Source organism: Sycon ciliatum, chromosome 3 (assembly GCF_964019385.1).
Source record: "Sycon ciliatum chromosome 3, ocSycCili1.1, whole genome shotgun sequence".
Lineage (NCBI taxonomy): Eukaryota > Metazoa > Porifera > Calcarea > Leucosolenida > Sycettidae > Sycon > Sycon ciliatum.
This window is the reverse complement of record NC_088645.1, coordinates 34,252,974-34,261,471: the sequence shown is the minus strand read 5'-3', so window position 1 is coordinate 34,261,471 and position 8,498 is coordinate 34,252,974. Positions and strand designations below refer to the sequence as shown.

The window sequence follows — 8,498 nt, the reverse complement described above, 5'->3', positions numbered from 1 at the left end:
CACCAGGTCCAATGGACCAGTGCTCCATGCAATACATGCTTTCAGACTTCACTGTAATGTTGAATACCAGGCGTTGAGTCATGCGTTCCGGCGGGATGCTTCACCACACAAGACACCTAATCAGTGTGGCAATATGACTGGCTGCATGTTCACACAATACTCACGACTAACAAAGACTAGAGACTGAGCACGTTCAGGCTGGGTGTTTCCTAAACACTCGCGTTCACGATTACGAACCGGCGACGGATGTTGCGCGCAACGGAGGGTCCGGGCTCCAGTGGGGAGGTTGCAATCTGAGTTTTTAGTATGAGTATGAGTCATGACAGTGATCAGTATTTCTTTTTTACTAGCAAACACAGCCCTACGAATAATCAGGGAAAGAGGACAACTGAAATGACACTGGACAACAAGACAAAGGGAAGTAGGGGCGATATGCCGATGTGGTTGGTGAGGCTCATCCGACCGGAGGTCTCGGAATTAGTTCCGACATCGGCTCCGACCTTTTCCCATGCGGCTGATTCCAGGCTTGCAGTCTATCAGTGCAAGTCACCGAGTCACTAGTGTAGACAAATCGAGTATATAGAGTCGATTAAGGAGTAAAATAGGGCAACAAGGTGCTTGCAAGACCCGTGGGGACCTTTGCCAGCGGGACACGAACACTCGGCATGGGTGACACGCTCCACGGTATGGCAGTCAGTGCCACTGCCGCCCTTGGTCTGCACAGACAGACAGAGCTGATACGCCCCTTCAACGTGCGTGTTTCGGGCTTACAGCGAGCCTTGTAGTGCACACTATTGCTGGATGACGCAACCTCTATTTTCTGTACGTATCCTCTCTCATCAAGTCTTGATGACTTGTTGTCCGAGCCAGAAATGGCTTTGAAATTGCTGGCTGACTTGCCATCTCCAGCAACAGTATCCAGGTAGTACCGCAGCATAGTTTGCACAGTGACCTCTGAGCACAGGAGGCGACCCGCTACAAGTGGTTTTCCATACCAGAGTTGGGGCTTGCTGGTCGTCCACTCCACCAGTTGACATATGCACGACACTGCTCGTGGCTTGGTGAGGCGAAGCTGTAACTGCGCCGGATTAAGCCGTCACTGCAGGTTCGGGTCTACACACAAACAAAATAATCATGACAGAGTTGGATTTAGTTCGAGCGTTCAGAAAGACAACTCGAAGTTTATTTGCATTGCACTTTCTGATAGCCGAAACCACATAGATTTCAAAACTAGTTTCTAAACCAGACCAGTGCATTTCTCGGATGCTAGAAGGAAGCAGTCACGTAAGGGGGCAGCCTACCCATAAACTTCATATGGCATTCAATTGACCGTAACTTTGGTGTTTCTCAATGGATTTGAGTGGAATTTTGACCCCACAGTCCTGCCACTATGCTGGCCCTCTGGACATGATTTACAAGTTCTTGCGCCTAGCTGACAGGCTTTCCAGGCCGTAAAAACTCAGAAATTCCGGCATAGTGCCACGGTGTGCGAGCCACCCAGGAGCCGAACAAATGCATTTTACAATTTGTTCACACTTTCTTGCCCATTCTGTCCGTGCGCGGGATCCAAACCTAAAGAAAGTCCACAAGCAGCCATGGATGACGGGATAGGGCCCTTCAACGTGGCCCTGGAATCTGTCACAACGGCAAGAATGGGCGTTCTCTCACATACTCCCACAGACCCAAGTCAATTTTTGATTTTTTCAGGTTTAGGGCGTGCTACGAGGTCGTACCTTTGATACAACATCCAGAGCTGGGACCTCCACGGCAAGCCATTTCCACAGCGCTGCAAGCCGAATCCAGGATATCCTCAAAAATCGGCAAAAACTACCACTCACGTTCCACTACTGCCTAGTACTGAATCCTACCTGATTTCTTGACACGACTCAAACTTGCCAAAGTCACTAAATCAACGTCAACTACAATAATTAAAGGGGCACTCCGGCTTCATTTTCGACGCCGAGTTTTCGATGCCAAGACGAAGGTTGGTGAAAGAGAAGACCCCTCGAACAAGAACGAGTCTCCAGAAGCGATCGAGTCGAGCAGGAAGACGACTTTTGAATTTCGGCCGAGCGAGCGCTGATGACGTAATGAGGGATTAGCTTGCCAGTGGAAATGCATCTGCGCACATACATTTCACACACTTTTTGGCCAATTTTCAATCGAAGAGGAGGTTGTTTTCTATGTTCTCTCAACATCGTGAGCGATCCCGTCTTCTATACCCTTCCAGGTACCCTGAAGGTCCTCCAGAGGAGAATTTATCTCCATCAAAGCGTTGTTGATCCGCTAAATTCGTCTCGAGACATATTCACCCAGTGCAGTGCTGACAAATGTAGAATGTTGAATCTGTGATAATTGTCGACGATGGACAGAACGGTTGATAGCCGCTGTCGCAGGGAAAGTGAAGCTGCTGGAAGTAACAACGGGGAGCTTGTTAGCATCACTTGATCAAAGCAGCTAGACGGAATCGGGGAGTACTGACTATTTGTCTCGCCCTCAGTTTAGTGAATTTTATGATCAGAGAATTATTCGATCAGGATCCCTTCTACAAGATGTGTAGTACAGGTGATTTCTGAACTTGACAATACGGAGACCGACCAGTAGACCTACCAACAACGTGTACCTGCAGGAAATTCACCCAAGGCTATTGCTAATGCTATCCTCTTCAGTGGCTGTTGTTTTTTTAGTAAAAATATGTTCACTTCTCTCAACATATTCCTGCATGGCAGCAAGAAGGTGCGCTATGGAATTCAACGCCACAATCTTCGCCCAGCTGTGGATGAAGCATGGTCAAGTCATGGCAGTACATATACTTGAACCAGATGAGAAATTGAAGTTCATTTGTGATGTGAAGTTTGACAGCCCCAGTGACCGAGTCAAGCGTTGTCTTTTGCCGTGGCACAAATTGTTGAAGAATCCGAGATGTTCTTGGAATTATGCACATGGATACTACCAGAAATAATGGTGGCATGAACCATTGTGGAATGGGACAGCTCACGGAGAATACTGGAAAAGCTCAAGTATCTCTAGGCGATTGTAAATCCTGTTCTGGCTTATAGCTTCGGCCTGCTGCGCCCGTCCATGTACAATGATGGGAACATGCATTTCTGTTTTCTACATATTTGCTATCTACTGTACTGTGGTATTACAGTTGCAGGTCCCTTATATAGAAATATGTTCACCCCCCCCCCACATACCCACATACATATGAACTAACAATTTCACTGTTGGACTCACCGGTGGCTAGAGAGCAAAGGATTAATTTATAGCAAAGAAAAGGACCAGGGAACTACAAGTTACGCTATAATGTCCACGAACTATTTCACTGTATTTGAAATAATTTTGTTTGATACCCTGAGAACTCTGAAACTTTGCAGCACTGTGGATTATATGTGGATACAACATTTATGGAAGGAACACATAGTTCAAATAATTATAGCACTGGATTGTTGAGATTGTGAGCACATTCCAATCAGTACTCTACATATTTATAAGCGGTGGCAATCGTTAGGAATAGGTCGTGAGTTGTCAGAGTGCTCTAGTATATGAGAGAATGTTTTGTTTGTCTAATCGACGGCTCGTTTGAAGCCAGAGTTGTTTGAACTTGCTTCAGTCGACTTGATTCTAGACAGTAGTCGAAGGAGTACTATGAAGTATACACCAGGCGTAGTCTGTAAGGTATCTCGTGAGAATTCTGTCGGTACACATCAGGTATCAGCTTGCAAAGATGGCTCCTCTCTGTTTCTTGAAAGCCTGTATAGTTGGACTGTGGCTCCAGCGATTCCCTTCTCAGAGCAGGTACCATACCCAATACGGTCAATGCATATTGGACAAACCTGTGTGCACAACAGAAATAGTGGAGAGAAATCTCTCAGCTCATGAACACATCAGTGAAGTTTGAACTGCCGTTGTTTGTGGCCATCAGTATAAATCTATCGACTATAAGAATAATGTGCAAAAAACCCTCTATAACTACAGCTGGGGCCATGGAATTATAAAGCATCTAACTTAGGGAACTGCCAATTCTGGTCGGAGTTGCGTTCGAGGCCAGCAATTCATGATGGCTATTGTATGTTGCATTGACCAGAGATCATATAAAACTTCCATGCCACATTGAAACACGCACTACTTTCGAGTACTTTGGTATCCCCCACCAAATGGGCATTCGTTCCCGGGGTGGCAGGCGTCACCATTCGTTATGCCTGGATCAGATTTCATTGACCCCAACTGTCATGAAGAATCATTTTTACTTCGACTGGATTTCAGTACAAGTTAGTTGTAGAACTGCAGAATAAATTTTGTTGTATTTGGGCAACCATTTCTCTACAAACGCTCTATTTGGAAAAGAATTTTTTTAATAAAATACATGTCCAAATTCCACATTTACCCAAATCGGAATACTTGATCACGTATTCAGTCCTACACGGAATGTTTAGAAAACGCCAGGGAATAGGAATTTGCTAACGAGAACTCCAGGCCAGGGTACTAGCATACGAACAGAAACAAGATAAAAACTCACCAGTATACTTGTAGTAATTCATGCCGGTGTAATATTCACGATAAGCAACGAGGCACCCTCCGATTTGGTCAAGCTGCTTTGAAGTCTGGTTGTTCAGGTGATACAAACGGGCTCCCTGTTGTTACTTCCAGCAGCTTCACTCTCCCTGCGACAGCGGCTATCAGCCTCTCTCTCCATCGTCGACAATTATCACAGATTCAACATTCTACATTTATCAGCACTGCACTGGGTGAATATGTCTCGAGACGAATTTAGCGGATCAACAACGCTTTGATGGAGATAAATTCTCCTCTGGAGGACCTTCAGGGTACCTGGAAGGGTATAGAAGACGGGATCGCTCACGGCGTTGGGAGAACATAGCAAACAACCTCTTCTTCGATTGAAAATTGGCCAAAAAGTGTGTGAAATGTATGTGCGCAGATGCATTTCCACTGGCAAGCTAATCCCTCATTACGTCATCAGCGCTCGCTCGGCCGAAATTCAAAAGTCGTCTTCCTGCTCGACTCGATCGCTTCTGGAGACTCGTTCTTGTTCGAGGTGTCTTCTCTTTCACCTACCTTCGTCTTGGCATCGAAAACTCGGCGTCGAAAATGAAGCCGGAGTGCCCCTTTAAGGGGGCACATCACCCAAAAATTTCATATGGCATTCAATTGACCGTAACTTTGGTGTTTCTCAGTGGATTTGAGTGAAATTTTGACCACACACTCCTGCCACTATGCTGGCCCTCAGGACATGATTTACAAGTTCTTGCGCCTCACTGACAGGCTTTCCAGGCCGTAAAAACGCAAATTTCCGGCATAGTGCCACGGTGTGCGAGCCACCCCGGAGCCAAACAAATGCATTTACAATTTTGTCACACTTTCGTGCTCATTCTGTTCGTGCGCGGGACTCAAACCTAGAACAAGTCCAGAAGCAGCCATGGGTGATGGGGTAGGGCCCCTCAACGAGGCCCTGGAATCTATCACAATGGAACGAGTGGGCGTTCTCTCATACACTCCCACAGACCCAAGTCAATTTTTGATTTTTTTTAGGTTTAGCACGTGCTACGAGGTCGTACCTTTCATACAACATCCAGTGCTGGGACCTCCACATGCACAGCAAGCTATTTCCACAGCGCTGCACACCAAATCCAGGATACCCTCAGAAGCCGGCAAAGACTACCACTCACGTTTCACTACTGCCTAGTACTGAATCCTACCTGACTTCTTGACACGACTCAAACTTGCCAAAGTCACTAAATCAACGTCAACTACAATAATTAAGCCACATATCTGCAACGTCACGAGGGTGCTGGCAAAAGTCCTGCTGCACGGCGGCGGGCTTCGCCCGCCGCCGTGCAGCCCAATACGTGGCTCAAATACCTGATTTGTAAACCCTCTCTTTTCCCCTCTACTGATCTATAGCTTGGCATCCAGCCCCATCCCTATCCTGTCGCCAAGACAGTCATGCGTTCTGGTCCATCGTATTTTCAGGGGGCAGCCTACCCATAAATTTCATGCATTCAATTGACCGTAATTTTAGTGTCACTAAGTCAACGTCAACTACAATAATCAAGCCACATATTTGCAACGTCACGAGGGTGCTGGCGAAAGTCCTGCTGCACGGCGGCGGGCTTTGCCCGCCGCCGTGCAGCCCAATACGTGGTTTTTTTAACGTGATTTTTTGGACTTTTTCGGCCATAACTCTTGAACGGCTGGTCAGATAGGGACACAGTTTTCAGAGAATTTGCAGCTATTCATGCTCTTTCAACTGACGTAGCACTCAATATGAATTTATAAATTCGATTTTTCAGCGAATTTTTGGGTGATGTGCCCCCTTATTATTATTATTTAACTTTTATTTTACTAGGGTGTTTCCCACAGACCTATGGTCTTCTTACGGGAGCCCCTAGGAAGGTTATGCATGAGCGAATAAATGAGCGGTAATCGGTACAAGTACGAACAGTGGAAGGCAGCATATTCCACCGGTCAGCATCGAGATAGCCAATCCGAGAAAAGCCAGCCGTACTCCTTAAGTCACATATCTGGAACGTCACGAGGGTGCTGGCAAAAGTCCTGATGCAAGGCGTTCGCCCGCCGCCGTGCAGCCCAATACGTGGCTAAAAAACGTGATTTTTGGACTTGGAGCAAAATTCTTCACACTTTCGCGTCTTTCCATGATACGACAAGTTGCGCACGCTCTGCTCACATTCAAATACATTTCTGCCAACAAATGACAGCGTGCAACAAAAAAATCTTTCCGAGCAAGGGCACATTTTCGGCCATAACTCTTGAACGGCTGGTCAGATCGAGACAAAAGTTTCAGAGATTTTGCAGCTGTTCAGGCTCTTTCAACTGATGTAGCACTCGATATGAATTTACAAATTCGATTTTTCAGGGATTTTACGACTCTCTACCACCATTAACCGAAATTGCCTGAATATTTTTTAGTTTTTCGAAGAAGTACAGGTGACTGTTCAAAAAAGTGGCTAAGCAAGTCCAATTTTTGTAAACGAACAACAGTAAAACCTGGTGTAAGCGACCTCTGGTTTTAGCGACCACCTGCTGTTAAAAGGGGGCACATCACCCAAAAATTCGCTGAAAAATCGAATTTGTAAATTAATATCGAGTGCTACGTCAGTTGAAAGAGCATGAATAGCTGCAAATTCTCTGAAAACTGTGTCCCTATCTGACCAGCCGTTCAAGAGTTATGGCCGAAAATGTGCCCTTGCAAGGAAAGATTTTTTTGTTGCATGCTGTCATTTGTTGGCAGCACTGTAATTGAATTTGAGCAGACCGTGCGCAACTTGTCGTATTATGGAAACACGCGAAAGTGTGCAGAATTTTGCCCCAAGTCCAAAAAAGTCCAAAAAATCACGTTAAAAAACCACGTATTGGGCTGCACGGCGGCGGGCTTTGCCCGCCGCCGTGCAGCAGGACTTTTGCCAGCACCCTCGTGACGTTGCAGATATGTGGCTTGATTATTGTAGTTGACGTTGATTTAGTGACTTTGGCAAGTTTGAGTCGTGTCAAGAAGTCAGGTAGGATTCAGTACTAGGCAGTAGTGAAACGTGAGTGGCAGTCTTTGCCGGTTTCTGAGGGCATCCTGGATTTGGTGTGCAGCGCTGTGGAAATGGCTTGCCGTGGAGGTCCCAGCACTGGATGTTGTATGAAAGGTACGACCTCGTAGCACGTGCTAAACCTAAAAAAATTCAAAAATTGACTTGGGTCTGTGGGAGTCCGTGAAAGAACGCCCACTCGTTCCGTTGTGACAGATTCCAGGGCCACGTTGAGGGGCCCTACCCCACCACCCATGGCTGCTTCTGGACTTGTTTTAGGTTTGGGTCCCGCGCACGGAGAGAATGGGCCCGAAAATGTGAAAAAAATGTAAATGCATTTGTTTGGCTCCTGGGTGGCTCGCACACCGTAGCACTATGCCGGAAATTTGAGTTTTTCCGGCCTGGAAAGCCTGTCAGTGAGGCGCAAGAACTTGTAAATCATGTCCTGAGGGCCAGCATAGTGGCAGGAGTGTGTGGTCAAAATTTCACTCAAATCCACTGAGAAACACCAAAGTTACGGTCAATTGAATGCCATATGAAATTTTTGGGTGATGTGCCCCCCTTGTGATGTGCCCCCTTAACTCTGAGGTCAGACCTTGATCCCTCCCACCATATGCTATCTGTCTGTCTGCCTCTCTCTCACACACAGATGTGCGCGCATACACACAAACACACATGCACACACACACACATGCACACACAGTGACACAAACATACACATAGCCAACTTCTCTGTGTTTGGTGATCATCATTCTGTTTTCTGATGTGCAAGCTCACCTCTGATGCTGATTACTTCCTTGCTTAGACCCGGTCTGCTATTAGACCAGTCTGCTCTCCCTTCACTCGCTTGTAAATCCTACTTGGAGCAGTAAGGTTGTGTCACTGCTCCTACTGATGTCATTGTTGTGAAAGCAATATCATCGCCATTGGTGGTAATTTTCC

At 46.4% G+C, this 8,498-nt stretch overlaps 1 long non-coding RNA gene across 1 annotated transcript; it reads right to left on the bottom strand.

Moving 5' to 3' along the window:
• Nucleotides 1-3,244: 3,244 nt before the first annotated feature.
• On the bottom strand, nt 3,245-5,125 carry LOC135812041 (uncharacterized). Its single transcript, XR_010552738.1, has 2 exons — nt 4,520-5,125; nt 3,245-3,836 (listed from the first exon to the last, which is right to left on the bottom strand). It is a non-coding gene; the product is annotated as an uncharacterized LOC135812041 (long non-coding RNA).
• Nucleotides 5,126-8,498: the final 3,373 nt, after the last annotated feature.